General features: G+C 42.2%; 1 protein-coding gene across 2 annotated transcripts in view; it reads right to left on the bottom strand.

Annotated features, from left to right (window-relative positions):
- The window catches only part of LOC132395848 (linker for activation of T-cells family member 2-like), a 130,009-nt gene that overhangs the window by 43,283 nt on the left and 67,616 nt on the right, over positions 1-19,110 (bottom strand). The gene's annotated exons all lie outside the window — the stretch shown is intronic.

Here is a 19,110-nt window from a genome sequence, read left to right as displayed (position 1 = left end):
ATGTCACTGAATTGGGGTAGGACACTGTTTCTGTTAGACACTACACATTGTGTACAGTGATCAGTTTTTAAACGGTATTAGTTGTGTGTGCTTCTATTCAAAAAGAGGTGATTTTTGTCACTGATAGTTGCCAAGAAAGAAGCAGCAAGACAACTTGAAAGGGTTTTTCTCACAGCAGTTCAGGCTTGGAGATGCCAGAAACGGCTGGGAGTAAAAATTAAATGATTTCACTACTTCAACAACTCAGAAATTACAAAGAATTTTAAGGTATTGATGATGTTACAATGAAAATAAAGATCAGGAGGATGCAGTTGTCTAAAGCAATGATTCCCAACTTTTTTTAATGCCATGGACCAGTAAACAAGAGGTCCACGGACTCCAAGGAGAAGCCCTGGTCAAAAAGCATTGTATGAAGGCAGTCCAGTACCTGCATTGGTTGTCTGTACTGGTTGTGTTCATTTACAGTCAATCAAAAGAACATGGCAGATGAATTCCTCCTTTGATAATGATTAGGAACTAATATACAGCTTTATTGTACTGCAGAGGTATTGGTAGTGTTCTGTATTTCATTTAAATGCATAAATTGTTACTCAGTTAAACGGTAGTTTGTCTTTTTTATACTTTTTAACTATTTCCACGAAACCTTGGCTAATTGGGGCAGCCACTTAATTGAGCCAAAAATTACTGGTACCGATAAACCAGAATATACTGTATTTTCATTTCGTATTTAATACAGTGAGAAGACCCAAGAATCATCCCACTTGTAACAGAATTTGATAGAGTTACAAGAAGGTATTAAAACAGATGAAATTCAATGAAGCCAGGTAGTGGGAGCAGAACACAATGCATACTTGCTAATTACCAAAGTGACATATACAAATTGAAATGGACCCACAAGGCAAATTCAAGTCTAAAATCTTAGACCAATAGTCAGTGTGATGCGGGCTAAAAGAATAAGCAAATCCTGAAGAATGATATTCCAGGAACTAAATAATGCTATAAAGTCAAAGATTACATGACTGATTAACTACTGCACATAATCATTGATATCTACACTCAATGGACACTTTATTAAGTACATTTGTATCCCTGCTTGTTAATGCCAATCTCTAATCAGCCAATCTTGTGGCAACAACTCCATGCATGTGGACGTAGTGGGCGCCATGGCAGCATAGCGGTTAGTGCATCGCAATTACAGCTCGGGACATTCCGGAGTTTGGAAGTTCAATTCCAGCGCTGTTCTGTACATCCTCCCTGTGGAATGCCAGGGTTTTCTCTGAGTCTTCCAGTTTCCTCCCCTGCTTCAAAGACATACTGGGTAAGTTAATTGGTCATCCCGTGGTCAGGTTAGGATTAATTGGGTTTACCGGGGGTCGCTGGGCAGCCTGTTTCAAAGGGCCGGAAGGCTGACTCCGTGATGAATTACTAAATGAATAAATAAATAGTCACGAGGTTCAGCTGTTGTTCAGAACAAACATCAGAATGGGGAAGAAATGTGATCTAAGTGACTTTGACCATTGGTGCCAGATGGGGTGGTTTGAGTATCTCAGAAACTGCTGATCTCCTGGGATTGTCACACACAACTGTCTCTAGAGTTTACAGAGAATGATGTAAAACACAATATAAAGCATCCAGTGAGTGGCAGATCTGTGAACAAAAATGCCTTGTTAATGAAATCAGTCAGAGGAGAATGGCCAAACTAATTCAAGCTGACAGGAAGACACTCAAATAACTACGTGTTACAGCAGTGGTGTAGAGGAGAGCATCTCTGAACTTGTACGTCGAATCTTGCAGTGGATGGGCTACAGCAGCAGGAGACCACGAACGCACAGAAATACACTCAGCGTCCACTTTATCAGGGAGCTTGCTGAAGGCTGGATTCTGTGGTTCACAACGGTTAAGTCAATACCTGGCTGTTGGTGGTGAGTAATAAAACTACATACTGATATCTCACACCTCTCAAACTTGCATCACAGAGATTATTTCCTCAAGAACTTTGCACTTATGAGGAAACAGACAGCCTCTGTTGGTGTGATCAATGTTTGAAGAAATGGCAAATAATTTCTCAGAGTCCTGGAGAAATACACAGAAACAGGCTCTTCAGCCCATTGAATCCATGCTGGCCTTCAAATATCCATTTACACTAATACGATTTTCTTTTCTCCACTCACTTCTCTAGATCACTCCATTCAGTTGCTGGAGCTTAGATCTGTACCAGCTTCTCTGACACCTGACTGGTCCTCTGTCTATTAACTACAGAGACAGCGCTGATTGGATATACAATGGAACCTAAAGTAACCCTTGTAAGTTCCTTGTCATGAGATTTTTTAGTCATAGAATCACACAGGAAAGGATCAGGCCCTTCGGCCCACTGTGTTTGTGCTGACCATCAACCACTCATTAGTAGTTCCCTTTTATTCACCCCTCATTTCCATCAACCCTCTCCTGCCTTCCAGGTTCTACCACTCAGCCCTGCACAAGAGGCACTTAGTGGGTAATTAACCTTGCAATGCACATTACTTTGAGATGTGGGAAGAAACCACAGCACATAGGGAAAAACTACATGATCGCGGAGAGCGTGCAGACTTCACAAAGAGCGCTTCTGAGGTCAGAGATGAGCCCGGGTTTCCGATGCTATGAAGCAGCAGCTCTGCTAGCTGCATCACAGTGCTAAAGTAAACCCAGCAACAGCTTGCTTTTCATTGCCTTATGTTATCTGCCAAAGGTATCGCAGATGTGGAATTTGTGAAATGTATCAGGGATTGCTTCTCAGAGGAGTTTAATACAAAACATGTTGGGAAACAGGTACTGATCAAGAGTAATGAGGCAACATTAAAAAGAGAGCTTGCTGATAAAGATCCCCTGGATTCCAGATGCATTTTGAGGATGAACACCACAGAACTGAAACTACTGTCTTCAACTTAAACAAGGCTAATTTACCAATTAAAAATAGGAAATAATGATTCTTTTGTTTATTTAGGGATCAAAATCACAAAAAACCATAAAGATTTATTTAGATTTAATTTTTTACCCTTAATTGATCAGATTAAAGGTTTGTTTACTAAGTGGTCACCATTATCTTTATCTCTAATAGGTAGGATTAATGCTATTAAGATGGTTATTTTACCTAAATTTTTATATATTTTTCAAGCGATACCAATTTTTATTCCAAAATCTTTTTTTACTAATGTTGATTCAAAAATTTCCTCATATATATGGCAGAATAAAAATCACAGGTTAGGTAAAATATATTTACAGAAGACAAAGAAGGAAGGCGGGTTAGCATTACCTAATTTCAGATTTTATTATTGGGCAGTTAATATTAGATACTTGTTATGCTGGTTGAAAGATTGGGGTGGATTTTTTGGCCCTCGTTTGGTGAGTTTAGAAATTAAATCTGTATCAGCTTATGCTCTAGGTTCTATTTTAGGGACTTCTCTCCCGTTTGCTCTTTCTAAATTGCTGAAACGAATTGACAACCCGATAGTTAAACATACTTTACGTATATGGTTTCAATTTCGGAGATTTTTTGGGTTGACTCAATTCGTTTTAAATAGTCCTATTGTATCTAATTGTTTTTTCCACCCTTCCATTATAGATCAAGCTTATTCGGCTTGGAAAACTAAGGGATTACTAAGATTTTCTGATTTATTTTTGGACAATTGTTTTATGTCTTTTGAGTAATTATCCAACAAATAGAACTTGCCTAGATTTCATTTTTTTAGATATTTACAGATTAGACATTTTTTAAGTTCTGTACTCCCTACGTTTCCAAATTTTGTGCCTTCAGATATTTTGGAGAATTTATTTGAATTAGACCCTTTTCAAAAAGGGCTTATTTCAAAACTTTATAATATAATTATGAAGATACATTCAGAGCCCCTTTATAAGACCAAAAAGGATTGGGAAAGAGAGCTTAACCTTATTATTTCTAGTGAGAATTGGGATAGAATTCTTCAATTAGTTAATACATCATCGATATGTGCCAAACATTCATTAATACAATTTAAGGTTGTACATAGGGCCCATATGTCCAAGGATAAATTAGCTCATTTTTACTCTTATATTAATCCTATCTGTGATAGATGTCAATCTGAAATTGCGTCTTTAACTCATATGTTTTGGTCTTGTTCATTTTTGGAAAAATATTGGAAAGATATTTTTGATATTATTTCTGCAGTCTTGAATATTGATTTACAACCTCATCCTATTACCACAATTTTTGGTTTACCAATGTCAGACTCACTGCATTTATCTTCTTCTGCCCGTCGAATGATTGCATTTCTAACTCTGATGGCTAGAAGATCTATGTTGTTGAATTGGAAGGAAATTAATCCTCCCACTGTATTTAATTGGTTCTCTCAAACTATGTTATGTTTAAATTTAGAAAAAATTAGAAGTGGTGTTTTTGAGACTTCTATTAAATTTGAAAAGTTATGGAGACCATTTATTCAACATTTTCATATGATGTAATATGACCCTGTTCCAAGTTCAGTTGATTTCCCAGCTTTTAGCTTATGTATGTTGAGAGGACCGGAAGTGACGGCATTGATGAATATTTATTCTTGTGAGATATTATAAACAGCCCCCTTTTTTTTCTCTTTTTTTTGCTTCTTTTTTCTTCTTTATTAGTTATTAGTTATTAGATCAGTAGATTAGCTAATTTTGCATTATATTTTTTTTTCTTTCTTTTTTCTGTTTTTTTTTATATCATATATTATGAAATATTTAGACTTACCATGTTCATACATATATTGTATGGTTTATGTCTTGGTTATGTCTTATAACATTTTGGGCCAAGACCCTTCAGCAGGACTCATAATATTAACCAAGGGCATACAAAGTGGCAGTGCTGGTGGTAGGCCAGAGGACTAGGAAGGTTTTAAAATCCAGCAAAAAAAATTCTAAACAGCTCATAAGAAGATAGAAAATTAGTTTTGAGAGAAAATCTTCATGCAATATCAAAACAAATAATAAGTTTATATGGATGAATAAATTGGAAGAAGACAGCTAAGGTACTGTAGGAATGAAACTAGAGAACATGGCTGATAAATTGTAACAGGAAACAAAGAAATGACAGATAGCATTAAATCAGTTTTCACCATGGACGTCACAGCAAATATCCCTAAGATAACACGGGGCAAATTTCGTAATGGAGAAATGTAAAAATCACAATGACAATGGATGAAGTATCAGTGAAACTCATAGGGCTAAAGGTTGACAAATCACCAGGACTGGGTGGCCTGCACCTAAGGTTCTAAAGGAAATGGCTGCAGAGGAGATAGTGGACACATTGGCTGTAATATTTCAGAACTTGCTAAATTCGAGAGGATACCATAGGATTTGAAGATAGCAAGCATGGCCAGGAGACATACAGGAGTGAGATTGATTGTCTGGTTGAGTGGCATCATAATAACAACCTGACACTCAATGAAAAAAGACCAAAGAGTTATTGTGGACTTCAGGTAAGGGAAGTTGGGAGAACACACACCAATCCTTAATGACAGGTCAGTGATCGAAAGAGAGAACAGCTTCAAGCTCCTGGGCGTTCCCATCTCAGAGGATCCATCTTGAGTCCAATACACCGATGCAACCACAGAAGGACAGCAGCAGCTCTACATTAGGAATTTGAGGAGATCTGGTCAGTCACCAAAGACTCAGTGGAGAGCATTCTGATTGGTTACATCACTGGCTGGTATGGGCTCCTCCTAGATCCGAAGAGGCTGCGAAGGATTGTAGCTCCATTGTGTGCACAACCCTCCCCAACTCTAAGGACCATTAAATGGCTCTGTCTCAAGAAGACATCATCCATCATTAGGGACCTTCACGATCTAGGACATGCCCTGTTCTCATTACTATCATTGGGGAGGAGGTTCAGGAGCCTTAAGGCTTTAAATGATCCATGAAACCATGAATATTACCTCATTATTCCTCTTTTTTGCTCTATATATTTATAGTAAATTCATGTCTGCACTATAGCGCTGCAGCGAGAGAACACATTCCACATTATATAAGACAGGGACAATAATCAGTAATCCCAGCAGGCTCTAAAAAGGGAGGGGGAGAGAGAGAGAGAAAGAGAGTGGGAGAGAGAGAGAGTATGAAGGGGAGAAGCAGGAGGAGGAAGGAGGGAGAGAGGCAGAGAGGGAGGGAGAGAGAGAGAGGTAGAGGGAGGGACAAAGACACATTTGGCATCCTGGGTGTGCTCTATAAGAGGTCATTCTAAATCACCCAAGCTAAACCACTCATCATATACAGCTACCTACCCCAGTGGTTTAGGCCACAAGCACTGAATTGGCTGATCAAGTTACGGCCACAGTCACTCTTCTGAGACCTCAACTAAAATATAGGTAAAAAACCTCTATTTATGAAGCCTTCTTGGGGGTTATGATGCAAGAGCAGTTCCAAGCTGATCGGAGCCAAAGAATTAGGTAAATCATTTACTCTACAAAGGAAGATCAGAGAACTGGCATGATAAGTGGAAGAACGTATGAATGAGAATTTAAGTCAGAAGTCTTGGTGGGAACAGAAGAAAAGTTAAGGAGAGATGAATGTTTTGCATGAGTCAGTTTCAGACACAAGCTGAGAGAGTGTTTCGAGAAAACCAACCGTCGTCAGTATCAAAACAAAGGGAATTGTGGAGAATAACAAAAAATGAATTGATTTGTGAAAAGTAGTGCAAGTCCTCTGTGGGAATGATCAGGCCTAAAGACAGAAGGGGCCTACTGGTCGCAGTGCCACGAGGAAACTGAAATGCTGAACTCACAGTTAACAATGAGGGGTGTCACGTGTGCCTAGCAGGACCTGGACCTGCTGATTTTTGCCTACCGCCACAATAGAACTACAGCAGATGCAACCTTACTGGCTCTTCACTCGGCCGTGGGCCATCTGGACGAGCGGTACCTAAGTCAGGCTGTGCTTTATTGATTACAGCTCAGCGATCAATGCCATCATCCCTCAGTACTAATCAATAAGCTCCAAACCCTGGGCCTCTGTACTTTCCTCTGACTTCCTCATTGGGAAACCACAATCGATGCAGATCAGAAATAACATCTCCTCCTCACTGACAATCATCACAGGCCCACCTGGTGAATGCCTGCTGCTCTACTTTCAACACACCCACGACAGCGTGGCTAGACACAGCTCAAACATCATCTTTAAATTTGCCATTGACACATGGTTCCCAGATGGCGATGGGAAGATGTCCAGGAGTGAGGTAGATCAGATGTTGGAGTGGTGTCACAACAATAACATTGCACTCAATGTCAGTAAGACCAAGGAGTGGACTGTGGGCATCAGGAAGGGGAAGTCGAGGTTACCAGTTCTCACTGAGGGGTCAGAAGTGGAAATGGTGAGCAATTTCAAGTTTTTGGGTGTTAGCCTCACTGACCCAACATATCAATGCAATTATGGGGAAGGCACACTAGCGGCTATGCTTCATTTGGGGACTTGAAGAAGCCGAAGACTCCAGCAAATACATACGTTCCCCGGAGATCATTGTGACTGGTTGCGTCTCTGTGCACACATGGACAGGGTACTACACAGGATGGGAAAAAAGCACAGAGGGTTGCAGTTTCAGCCAGCCCCATCATGGGCACCAGCCACCCCAATATCGGGGAGATCTTCAAAAGGGCAATGCCTCAAAAAGGCAGCATCATCATTAAGGACCCATATCTTCCAGGATATGCTCTCCCCTTTTAACTACCATCAGAGAGGAGGTACAGGAGCTTAAAGACATGCACTCAACATTTTAGGAACAGTTGCTTCCCCTCTGACATCAGATTCCTTAACAGACAATGAACCCATGAACTTTTGTCTACTTTTGCACTACTTAGTTAATAGATATTGTCAGGGGAAAACCTAGTTTGAAACAGGGTCCAGAATAGATGCTATGGACTGTGCTGCTATTAAGCGAGAGAGAGAGAGAGAGAGAGAGAGAGAGAGACAGACAGACAGAAACTGATCAGAAGATTGATGTTATGGTTTCTCTACCAGCGTGTTTACCTTTCCCCGAGGTCACTTGCCTGCTTGTTGAAGTTCCTGCAGAGAGAGCAGGGCGGAGCAGGTTGATGGACAGCTGGTGTCCAACATGGAGAGACAAAAGCCTGGTCCACTGTTACACAGACTGACCACGAGACACACATTTCAGACACTGAACGAGCTTGTTGCACCCACAGGAAGGTGGGGGTTTTGGAAGATTTGGTGATCAGAGGCTCACAGCGTGAAAAGGTGCGACTGGTGGGGAATTATTTGTGTGTCCACCCTCGCCTGGGTGATAATTCCACCACTGAAGAACGGACATACGTATCATGGTCATAGTCGGTGACCACAACAGGACTTCGGAAGACAACGGGAAGATCAACGGCATCACCTCTCACCTCTCTCTCTCTGGAACGTTACTCAACTAACTACCACAAACTAAATTGTACTCTCACATTGTAAGACTGTACCCATTTTACCCTAGTTGAAAGAGCCTAGTTTTGTTTCTATTTCCACACACACACACTGCATGACAAAATATATGTAGTAATTTATAGTATTTAATATGTATTGCATTGCCCTGTGGTTGTAAAACAACAAATTTAATGACATATGTCAGTGATAATAAACTTGACTCTGATTCTGCACCTTACTAAATGGATAGCCACAAGGTTTAAAAGGATATAGGCTTAATGCAGTCAAATGGGACTAGCTTGGACAAGTACCCTGGCCAGCATGGAACAGTTGGCCCAAGGGGCTTGCTTTACTGCTGTACTGATGTATCACTACAATCAAGAATGTGCAATGCATTATGAGACCCCATTTTCAGTCATACAACTAGTAGAGGTAACAAGGAAAACTCAGTCTTCAAGCTTCATCAGAATCTACAAGTATTATTTAATATCTCCACAAATAACAGGTGCTGCACAAGTTAAGTGCAAGGATTAAAACTAATAATGGCTTGTCTCTGCCTTACCACATCCCCAGTACAAGGCAGGCTCTTTGGATGAGATGAAAATTTAATCTTAACAGCTCTGAGATATATTTGTGAAAAGCCAGTAACAATGTTAAATAGGAGTAAAAGTACAAAAGGGGGAGCACACCACAGTACTCGCAAACCATTCGTGGCTTCAATTTGAGGAAATTTTTGGTTCATATATGGCATACAGCCCCTGCTCTGTTCACTTCATTCAGAGGTTAGGTACAGCTCCAATGCCATATTGAAGTTTTCTGATGACACCACTGTTGGCTGAATCAAAAGTGGTGAGCAATCGGGATATAGGAGAGAGATTGAAAAATCTAGTTGAGTGGTGCCACAATAACAACTTCTCACCTAAAGTCGGCCAAATTGAATACCTGATTATTGACTAGAGAAGGAAGAAATCGGGGAACAACGAGCCAGTGCTCATAAGGGGATCAGAGACGAAGAGGGTCAGTAAATTCCTGGGCGTTATCATATCAAAGGATTTGTCCTCGGACCGGCCATTTCAAAGGAGGTATGGCACACCTTCTCTCTTAGAAGTTTACATCAATTTGGGATATGGTCTAAAACTCTGACAAACTTCTATAGATTCACAGTGGAGAGTATCCTGACTGGTTGCAGCACGACCTGCAAGGACCCAAGAATGGAAAAGCCTATAAAAAGAAGTGGATATAGCCCAGTTTATCAGAGAAAAAGCCCTCCCCACCACAAGAGCAATGCAAAAAGAAAGCACATCAATTACCCCCACTGATAGGCCATGCTCTCTGCTCTTCTCACAGCTACCATCAGGAAGGAGGTCCCAAACCACCAGGTTCAGGAACAAATAATACCCTTCCACCATCAGGCTCCTGAACCAGCTTGGACAACCTCTCTTATCACAACACTGAACTGACCTCTGAAAACAACCTACAGACTCACTTTCAATGACATTTATTTATTGATTGATTGATTGATTGTATTTACACCATTTGTCATTTGTCTCCGTTTGCAGACTGGTTGCTTTCACATTACAAACAAGAGAATATCTGCAGATGCTGGAAATCCGAGTAACACACACAAAATGCTTGAGGAACTCAGCAGGCCAGGCAGCATCGATGGAAAAAAGTACAGTCGACGTTTCCGGCCAAGACCCTTCAGCAGGACTGGAGAAAAAAAGCTGAGGGGTCAGAGTTAGAAGGTGGGAGGAGGGGAGGAAGAAACACAAGGTGATAGGTGAAATGTGGGTGGAGAGGTGAAGAAAAGAGCTGGGAGGTTGATTGGTGAAAGAGATACAGGGCTGGCCACCACCTCCCTCTGGTGCTCCTCCCTCTTTTCTTTCTTCCATGGCCTTCTGTTCCCACCTATCAGATTCCCCTTTCTCTAGCCCTGTATATTTATGCATGATCAAAAGCTTCCCGTGGCGAAGAAGGCTTATGGAATGCTTGCTTTTACTAGTCGAGGCATTGAGTTCAAAAGTCAGGAGGTTGTGTTACAACTTTATAAAACTCTGGTTAGGCCACATCTGCATACAGTACTGGATACCCCACTATAGGAAGGGTGTTGGGGCTTTGGAGAGGGTGCAGAAGAGGTTTACCAGGATGCTGCCTGGCTTAGAGAGCAGGTGCTTTCACAAGAGGCTGGATAAACTTGGGTTGTTTTCTCTGGAGCGGCAGAAGCTGAGCGGAGATCTGATAGAGGTTTATGAAATTATGAGAGGCACAGATAGAGTGGACAGAGTATCTGTTTCAGTGTTGAAATCTCTAATATCAAGGAGCATGCAATGAAGGTTCAAGGGGGATATGAGTAGCAAGTTTTTTACCCAGAGAGTGGTGGTTGCCCAGAATGTGCTGCCTGGTACGGTGACAGAGGAAAATACATTACAGAAGTTTGGACAGGCAGGTGGATGTGAGGAAGATGGAGGAATATGGACATGATGCATATAGGAGGGATTAGTGTTTGGGTGTTGAGTTTTTGATTTGCTTTCTAGCTGGTTCAGCACAACACTGTGGGCTGAATGGCCTGTTCCTGTGCTGTACGGTTCTGTGTTCATTCGTCTAAAGGATTAAATTAGGCATTTATGTAAATTTTACACGACTATTCTAAGATGCCTTGTGAACTGAAGAGTAAGTCATCTCTTGAACTCTTGTGAGTGATCTGTGATTTTATATTTATGCATGAAGTATGCCAACTTGTTAGGAGAGGGAGGGACGGAGGGGGAAGAGAGAGAAAGAAGAGACAGAGGGAGGGAGAGAGAGAAGGAATGAGTAACAGCTTTACTTTCACTGATTTATAAGATGTGAAATTTGTTGCTTTGCAGCAGCGATACAGTACAAAGAAATAGACTTACCGAAAATTACAAAATAACTCAATAGTGCAAAAAGAAAGGGCCGAGATGGCCTGTTTCCGTGCTGTAATTCTGTCTCTATTTCCTGAGGAGACTGAGGTCCTTTAACATCTGCCAGACGATGCTGAGGATGTTCTACGAGTCTGTGGTGGCCAGTGCTATCACGTTTGCTGTTGTGTGCTGGGGCAGCAGGCTGAAGGTAGCAGACACCAACAGAATCAACAAACTTATTCGTAAGGCCAGTGATGTTGTGAGGGTGGAACTGGACTCTGTGATGGCAGTGTCTGAAAAAAGGATGCTGTCCAAGTTGCATGCCATCTTGGACAATGACTCCCATCCACTCCATAATGTACTGGTTAGGCACAGGAGTACATTCAGCCAGAGACTCATTCCACCGAGATGCAACACTGAGCGTCATAGGAAGTCATTCCTGCCTGTGGCCATCAAACTTTACAACTCCTCCCTCAGAGTGTCAGATACCCTGAGCCAATAGGCTGGTCCTGGACTTATTTCCACTTGGCATGATTAACTTAGTATTATTTAATTATTTATGGTTTTGTATTGCTATATTCCTACACTATTCTTGGTTGGTGCGGCAGTAACGAAACCCAATTTCCCTCGGGATCAATAAAGTATGTCTGTCGGTCTGTCTGTCTGAAATTGTTATATGGTTATAAGTTGTTGTGTATTCACTAAATGGTTGAGGCCATTCTCACAGGACTTAACACAGGATTCAACACCAATTTTGGATACCTTAAATTGTGATCATGGAGGTTTACCACATGTTATTGATTATGACCTCGATACCAAATTTACAGGCACCTTGGCTTTGTTTGGTATTAATCAGAACTCGATAGGCCTTGAGATTCTTCAAGGTTGTGACCTCTCCCAGCCAGCAAAGGATGCAGCCACTCATGGAACAGCAGTTCACGTCTTATTGGGGAATATCTCAGTAGTACACAACTTGGCTCATATTCAAGTGGGTCCATAAAAGCAGACTGGTGAGCTTCAAAATCATGAAAAGGTTACACCAGTGGGTATGACATTGGACAAGAAGTCATGATAAAGTTAGTCTTTCCATATACAAACTTACAATAGACGCAGGAAAGACTGGGAATATGTAAACAGTCAAAAAGTTTTCATCTCTCAGCACATTTACCTTCAGGAATGTTCTCCTTAATGCCCTGACAAACCTGTGCTTTATTCAGAGACAAAGTCGACGAGTGATTGTTGGCATCTGCAGTATGACTGTGGGTGTCAGGCCAGGCAACTATCTGTGTTTGTTCACTTTCAGAAGTGACATATGCCTTGTTCTACTTTGTCCTATTCCTTTCTTTTCTAACTTTGCTTTTCAAATAAATCTTATTCCACATATTGCTATTGTTATTGCTGTTGTACTTCATTCACTATCACTGGAGAAGTGCTGGGAACTGCCGACTGTATTGCGATTGACACCTGATCAGTATCAGTGACAGACAGTAGAGTTGTCCTGACACACTTCTAACTGTGTTGACCCTGAGCACAAAACAAGCAAGTTCTAGGAACTCACATCCTGTGAAAGAAACAATCCAAATAATCAAAAGCACAAACTTGCATTTCTTTTCATTTAAGAAAGAATAGTGAGGAAATTGTAGGGTATCGTCAGCAGGGGATTCGAAGGAGTTCAAGAAGCATGTATGTGTATGGATAAGGACTGGATTTACTGCCATATATGTGGGTATAAACAACGAAGCAATATCTGGAAGATTTGCAAATAAAGGTGTCTTACGAGATAACCAGAGCACTGCTAAAATAAGGAGGCTGTCATTTAAAACTGGGGTACATAGAATGTTTTCTCTCAGACAGTAGTGAGCTTCTGGAAATCTCTACCCCCACACATTATATATCAATGATTTAGATGACGGAATTAATGGCTTTGAGGCCAAGTTTGCAGAATGATATGAAGATAAGTGGAGGAGCAGGTAATGTTGAGGAAGCAGAGAGGCTACAGAAGATTAGGAGAATGGGCGAAGAAGTGGTGGATGGAATACAGTGTTGGGAAGTGTATGGTCGTGCACTTTGGTAGAAGAAATCAAAGTGTAGACTGTTTTCTAAATGGAGAGAAAATTCAACAATCTGAGGCGTCAAGGGACTTGGGAGTCCTCTTGCAGGATTCCCTAAAGGTTAACTTGCAGGTTGAATTGGTGAGGAAGGCAAATGTAATCTCAGCATTCACTTTGAGGGGAATGGAATATAAAAGCAAGGATGAAATGTCGAGGCTTTATAAAGCACTGGTGAAGCCTCACGTCGAATACTGTGGACAGTTTGGGCCCCTTATCTAAGAAAGGATGTGCTGACGTTGGAGAGGGTCCAAAAGAGGTTCAAGAAAATGATTCTGGGGTTAAAACGATAAGTTTGAGAAGTGTTTGAATACAGGCTCTGGGCCTGTATTCACTTGAATTAAGAAGAATGAGGGTGGATCTTATATAAACCCATTGGGAGTTGAAAGGCCTTGATAGAGTGAATGTGGAGAGGATGTTTCCTTTGGTCGGAGAGTCAAAGACCAGAGGACACAGCCACAGATAGAGGGATGTCCATTTAGAATGGAGATGAGGAGGAATTTCTTTATTCAGAGTGGTGAATCTGTGGAATTTGTTGCCACAGGTGGCTGAGGAGGCCGAGTCACTGGGTATATTTAAGACAGAGGTTGACAGGTTCTTGACTAGTCAGGGTATGAAAGCTAACGGGGGAAGGCAGGAGACTGGGGCTGAGAGGAAAGTGGATCAGCCATGATGAAAGAGCAGAGCAGACTCAATGGGCCAAATGGCCTAATTCAGCTCCTATATTTTATGGTCTTATGGTCATGATACAGGCCAAATTATTAGATTACATTTAAGGTGGAGTTAGCTGGAGACTACATAAGGAACTGGAGATTTTAACCATTAAAAGAGATCACATCATTATCACATTACTAAATACAGAGAGATGGTTGTGTGCAATTTGGCTCCTACATGATAACAATGGCTGGGCCAAGACAGGTTTGTGAAAGGCTAGATGCAAGTTGAACTAGTCACAGAGAAGGCAGAATTTGCAATATTTCTGCAGTGAACAAGAGACTCAACTGTAGCATCTCTGAGATGAGAAACAGCGGCTGAATCCAACTGGGAAGTGTCTGCAGTTCCACAGTAAACACCTGCTTTAAATGCATTGTGTTTCAGGACCTGCACACTGTTTGCAAGGTCAGCATTTACTGCTTCTTCCTAATTGTCCATTTGCGGAGGGTTTGCAGTGGTAAGGAGACCAGCACAGGCAAGCACAGCAGACTTCCTTTCCCCTTCATCTCTCACAACTAGTCAGCAGTTCTGTCAAGTTAATATGCACAGTCCAATTTGAACTCGACCCTCTGCATTACGAGTCCAGTCATTACTGTCGACCAGTGTACCCCTGTGCTCACCCACATGGGGATATCTGGAGGAAAGGACAATGGAGGCAGGTTACAGTTTAATTACTTCTGTTTGCTGAGACTACTGATTACTTTAATTTTTTTTTTGCTTTATTTCTAAACCATTAGTGCATTTTAAATAACCATATAACAATCACAGCACGGAAACAGGCCATCTCAGCCCTCCTAATCCATGCCGAACTCTTAATCTCACCTAGTCCCACCTACCCGCACTCAGCCCATAACCCTCCACTCCTTTCCTGTCCATATACCTATCCAATTTTACCTTAAATGACACAACTGAACTTGCCTCTACTACTTCTACAGGAAGCTCATTCCACACAGCTATCACTCTCTGAGTAAAGAAATACCCCCTTGTGTTTCCCTTAAACCTCTGCCCCCTAACTCTCAAATCATGTCCTCTCGTTTGAATCTCCCCTACTCTCAATGGAAACAGCCTATTCACGTCAACTCTATCTATCCCTCTCAAAATTTTAAATACCTCGATCAAATCCCCCCTCAACCTTCTACGCTCCAATGAATAGAGACCTAACTTGTTCAACCTTTCTCTGTAACTTAAGTGCTGAAACCCAGGCAACATCCTAGTAAATCGTCTCTGCACTCTCTCTAATTTATTGATATCTCTCCTATAATTCGGTGACCAGAACTGTACACAATATTCCAAATTTGGCCTTACCAATGACTTGTACAATTTTAACATTACATCCCAACTTCTGTACTCAATGCCAGCGTTCCAAAAGCCTTCTTCACCACCCTATCTACATGAGACTCCACCTTCAGGTACTGCTATTCCTAGATCTCTTTGTTCCTCTGCATTCCTCAATGCCCTAGCATTTACCCTGTATGTTCTATTTGGATTATTCCTGCCAAAATGTAGAACCTCACACTTCTCAGCATTAAACTCTATCTGCCAATGTTCAGCCCGTTTTTCTAACCGGCATAAATCTCCCTGCAAGCTTTGAAAACGCACCTCATTATTCACAACACCTCCTACCTTAGTATCATCGGCTTTGAATGTCCAGGATGTTTCGAAGGATTATTAGTTTTTACAGTTGATATATTATGGGTTATGGTTGCCAAGAGGGAAAGGGTTTCTCTGCAGTGATAGGGGCAATACTTGTTCTGCTTTTCATATGAGTCACAGACTCCTGCAGAAAATGCTGATTCTCATTGTTGGTTAGGTCCTGAATACTCATGGTCAGCAATTTCAGCTGCATGTGACCACATTGTGTACGTCCATGCCAGTGAGGATTTACAGAAGTGTGTCCAGGCTGAGCAGCCTCATCCATGTCAGGTCTTACTTGCTGCCCTGTCTGCCTTTGAGTTTCAGCCAGCTGCTCTTTACCGCCTTTATCTGCTATTTCTTCTTTTTCCACTGGATTTCTTTCCCCTTATTCCTCAAGTAACAGGAACAAGGTTTGCAGGGCCTCCCAGGACCTCATCAATGGATATTTCACCTTGGAGTGAGTTCAGCTGGTGATCAGGACCATCAGAGTGAAGACTAGTCTCAGCAATACCTGTGGTGTTTCAAGATGCTCCACTAACTCAGCTGATATCCCATTGTGTCCTACCGGGGGCCACATCAGTATGGTGATCAGATCCATAATAAAATTCCGAGAGACCTTTCTTCCTTCTGCTGCCTGCCTTTCTCTCTCTGAAAGGCATCAAGACAACTCTATTTGGCTGGTGAGCCCCTTCAAGCTCTTTCTATAACTTGCTAGTGGTAGAGTCAGTGGTCCGCAATGACCAGGAACAGTTATGGGGAAGATCCAGGTGAGTGCTGTGCTGGGTTGGACATCCACTGTCAGTGCAGACTCTAGATAATCTTCATGGGGTTGGATCCCATAATATCCGCTGCCAACAATTTCAATTGGAATTGAATTGTCACATGTCACGTGTACTGAGACATAGTGAAAAGCTTGTCTCACATCTTCTTCTTCGGCTGTCCATCAAAATCTGACGACGACGTCCACTCCTTTAACGGTGAGATCTTTGATGACTATATAGTCTTATCCTGGACCCACAAGCTCCATCGCAGGTGAGACATGTATATGTGGGAGTGGTGGTGGTAGCGATGGCAACCATGACTGCATTTCTCCTGGCTCTCTTCTGCTGTCTTCTGGTTGTTCTATCCATCTCCAGAATACGAACCCCATCCCTACACAGCTGTCGCCAAGTGTTACGGTCAGCAGCAACATCCTCCAGGTCCTCGGGTCTGATCTTGCACTTCCTTAAAGCATTCTTCATCTGATCCTTATAGCACTTCTCCGGCTCTCCAGCTGAGCGTCGACCATGATGTAGCTGGCCATATAACACTCTGTGGGGCCGACATGGGGGCATCCTTATCACTTGCCCCAGCCACTGCAGCTGATGCTGGGTGATCATGGCCTCAATACTTCTGCAGTTGGTCTTTATGAGTATTTCAGTATGAGGCACCCGCTCACGCCAGGTAATTCCCAGGAAAACAGAGCATTACACTGTGCATTGAGGTAGAACAAGATAAAACAATAATAGTGTAAAGGCTACAGAGAAAGTGCAGGTAAACAATAAGGTGCAAGATTATAACAAGATGTATTGTGAGGCCGAGAGCCCAACATATCATTCTAAGGGATCATTTAATAGTCTTGTAATGGCAGGATAGACGCTGTCCTTGCACCTGGTGGTAGATGCTTTCAGGCTTTTGTATCTTCTCACACCTCAACTCCATTCTCTTCACCCCCCCCCCTCCCCCCCCCCCCGGTTCAGTCCCTTCCCATCTACACTTCTCATGCTCTTGATCTCCTCAGTGATTTTCAATTCCCTGCCCCTGAGCACCTCAATTTCACCATGGATACCCAATGCCAATACACTTCTATCACCCATCAAGAACGTCTTAAAGCTCTCTGCTTTTTCCTCAATAAAAGAATCAACCAGTTCCCCTCCTCCACCATCACCCTCCTCTGTCAGGCAGAACTGGTCCTACCCCTCAATAATTTTTCCTTCAGCTCCTCCCACTTCTCCAGACTCAAGAATTAGCCAATGGCATGCATATGGGTCCCAGATACGCCTGTCTCTTCATTGGCTAAGTAGAACAGTCCACATTCCAAGCCTGCCCAGTGACGCCCCTCCAGGTCTTCCTCTGCTAGATTGCCAACTGCTTTGGTGCTGCTTCCTGCACACATGCTGGGCTCTTCAATTTCATCAACTTTGCCTCTTGCCGCTTTTGTGATTGGAGCAGAGGTGATTAACGAAGAACTCCACCAATTTACAACAGGTCTCACCAGTGTAGAAGAGGCCACATTGGAAGCACTGGACCCAATAGACGACCCCAGCAGATTCACAAGTGAAGTGTTGCCTCACCTGGAAGCACTGTTTGGGGCCCTGAATGGAAGGAGTTGACTGAGCAGGGGTAGTATATGGAATGCTTCCAGGGATAAGTGCCAGAAGGGAGATTAGTGGGGAGGGATGAATGGAGAAAGGAATAACAGAAGGAAAGATCCCTGCGGAGAGCGGGTGGGGGGGGGGTGGAAGAGAGAGAGATAATGATGTGTTTGCTGGTAGGATCCCTTTGGAGATGGTGGACATTGCAGAAGAAGATGTGTTGGTTGCGGAGGCTCATGGGTTTGTGGGTAAGAAGAGGTGCTTTATCACTGTTAAAGTGGTGGGAAAACGGGGTGAGCATCATATCTGGGAAATAAAGGAGATACGAGATGCAGGTGAGGGCAGGATCCATGGTGGACTTTATAGAACTTACTTACATATGCCCAAGACTTTTGCTTAGAACTATATATGTATGTATATGTATGTACATGCATGTATATGATGAGATACATTGTTTATTGAATTGGAGTTGATAGCTAAGCAGGAAGGAGTGTTGTATATTTAATGTTTCAGTAATATTTGAAGAACATTGTAAATAGATTGCCTGATTAAGCATGCTTTGTTATTTACATAATTTCCTTACAGGTATTGTAGAAGTATGTTACTGGCTTACATCATTACACCATCACCTCATTAGTGTACATCTCACTAAAGTTAAAAACCTAAGTAGACACGTATATCCCTGGCTCCCTGTCATTTTCTTTTCTTTTAGTTTTTGGAGCTACAAACCATACCAATAGCCAATTGGAAATTCCAGATCACCCTTGCAGAATGAGCAGGGGTCTTTCTCAATCAGCATTCGCATTCTCCAGTCTGAGAACCAAATACAGCATACTAGGTTGTAAGTACAGGTGAACAGACGCCTTGCTTGGAGGGAATGCGTGTCTGTGGAAGGTGGGAACGGAAGGAGGTAAAAAGTCAGGCGGGGAAAATAAACTACTCAGTCACCCTGCCAGTCATGGCTCTAATCCCACTTTCCCAAACTGGGTATGTCACCCTGCCAGTCGTGGCTCTAATCCCACT

This window comes from Hypanus sabinus, chromosome 6 (assembly GCF_030144855.1).
Source record: "Hypanus sabinus isolate sHypSab1 chromosome 6, sHypSab1.hap1, whole genome shotgun sequence".
NCBI lineage: Eukaryota > Metazoa > Chordata > Chondrichthyes > Myliobatiformes > Dasyatidae > Hypanus > Hypanus sabinus.
This window is presented reverse-complemented; position numbering and strand designations above follow the sequence as displayed.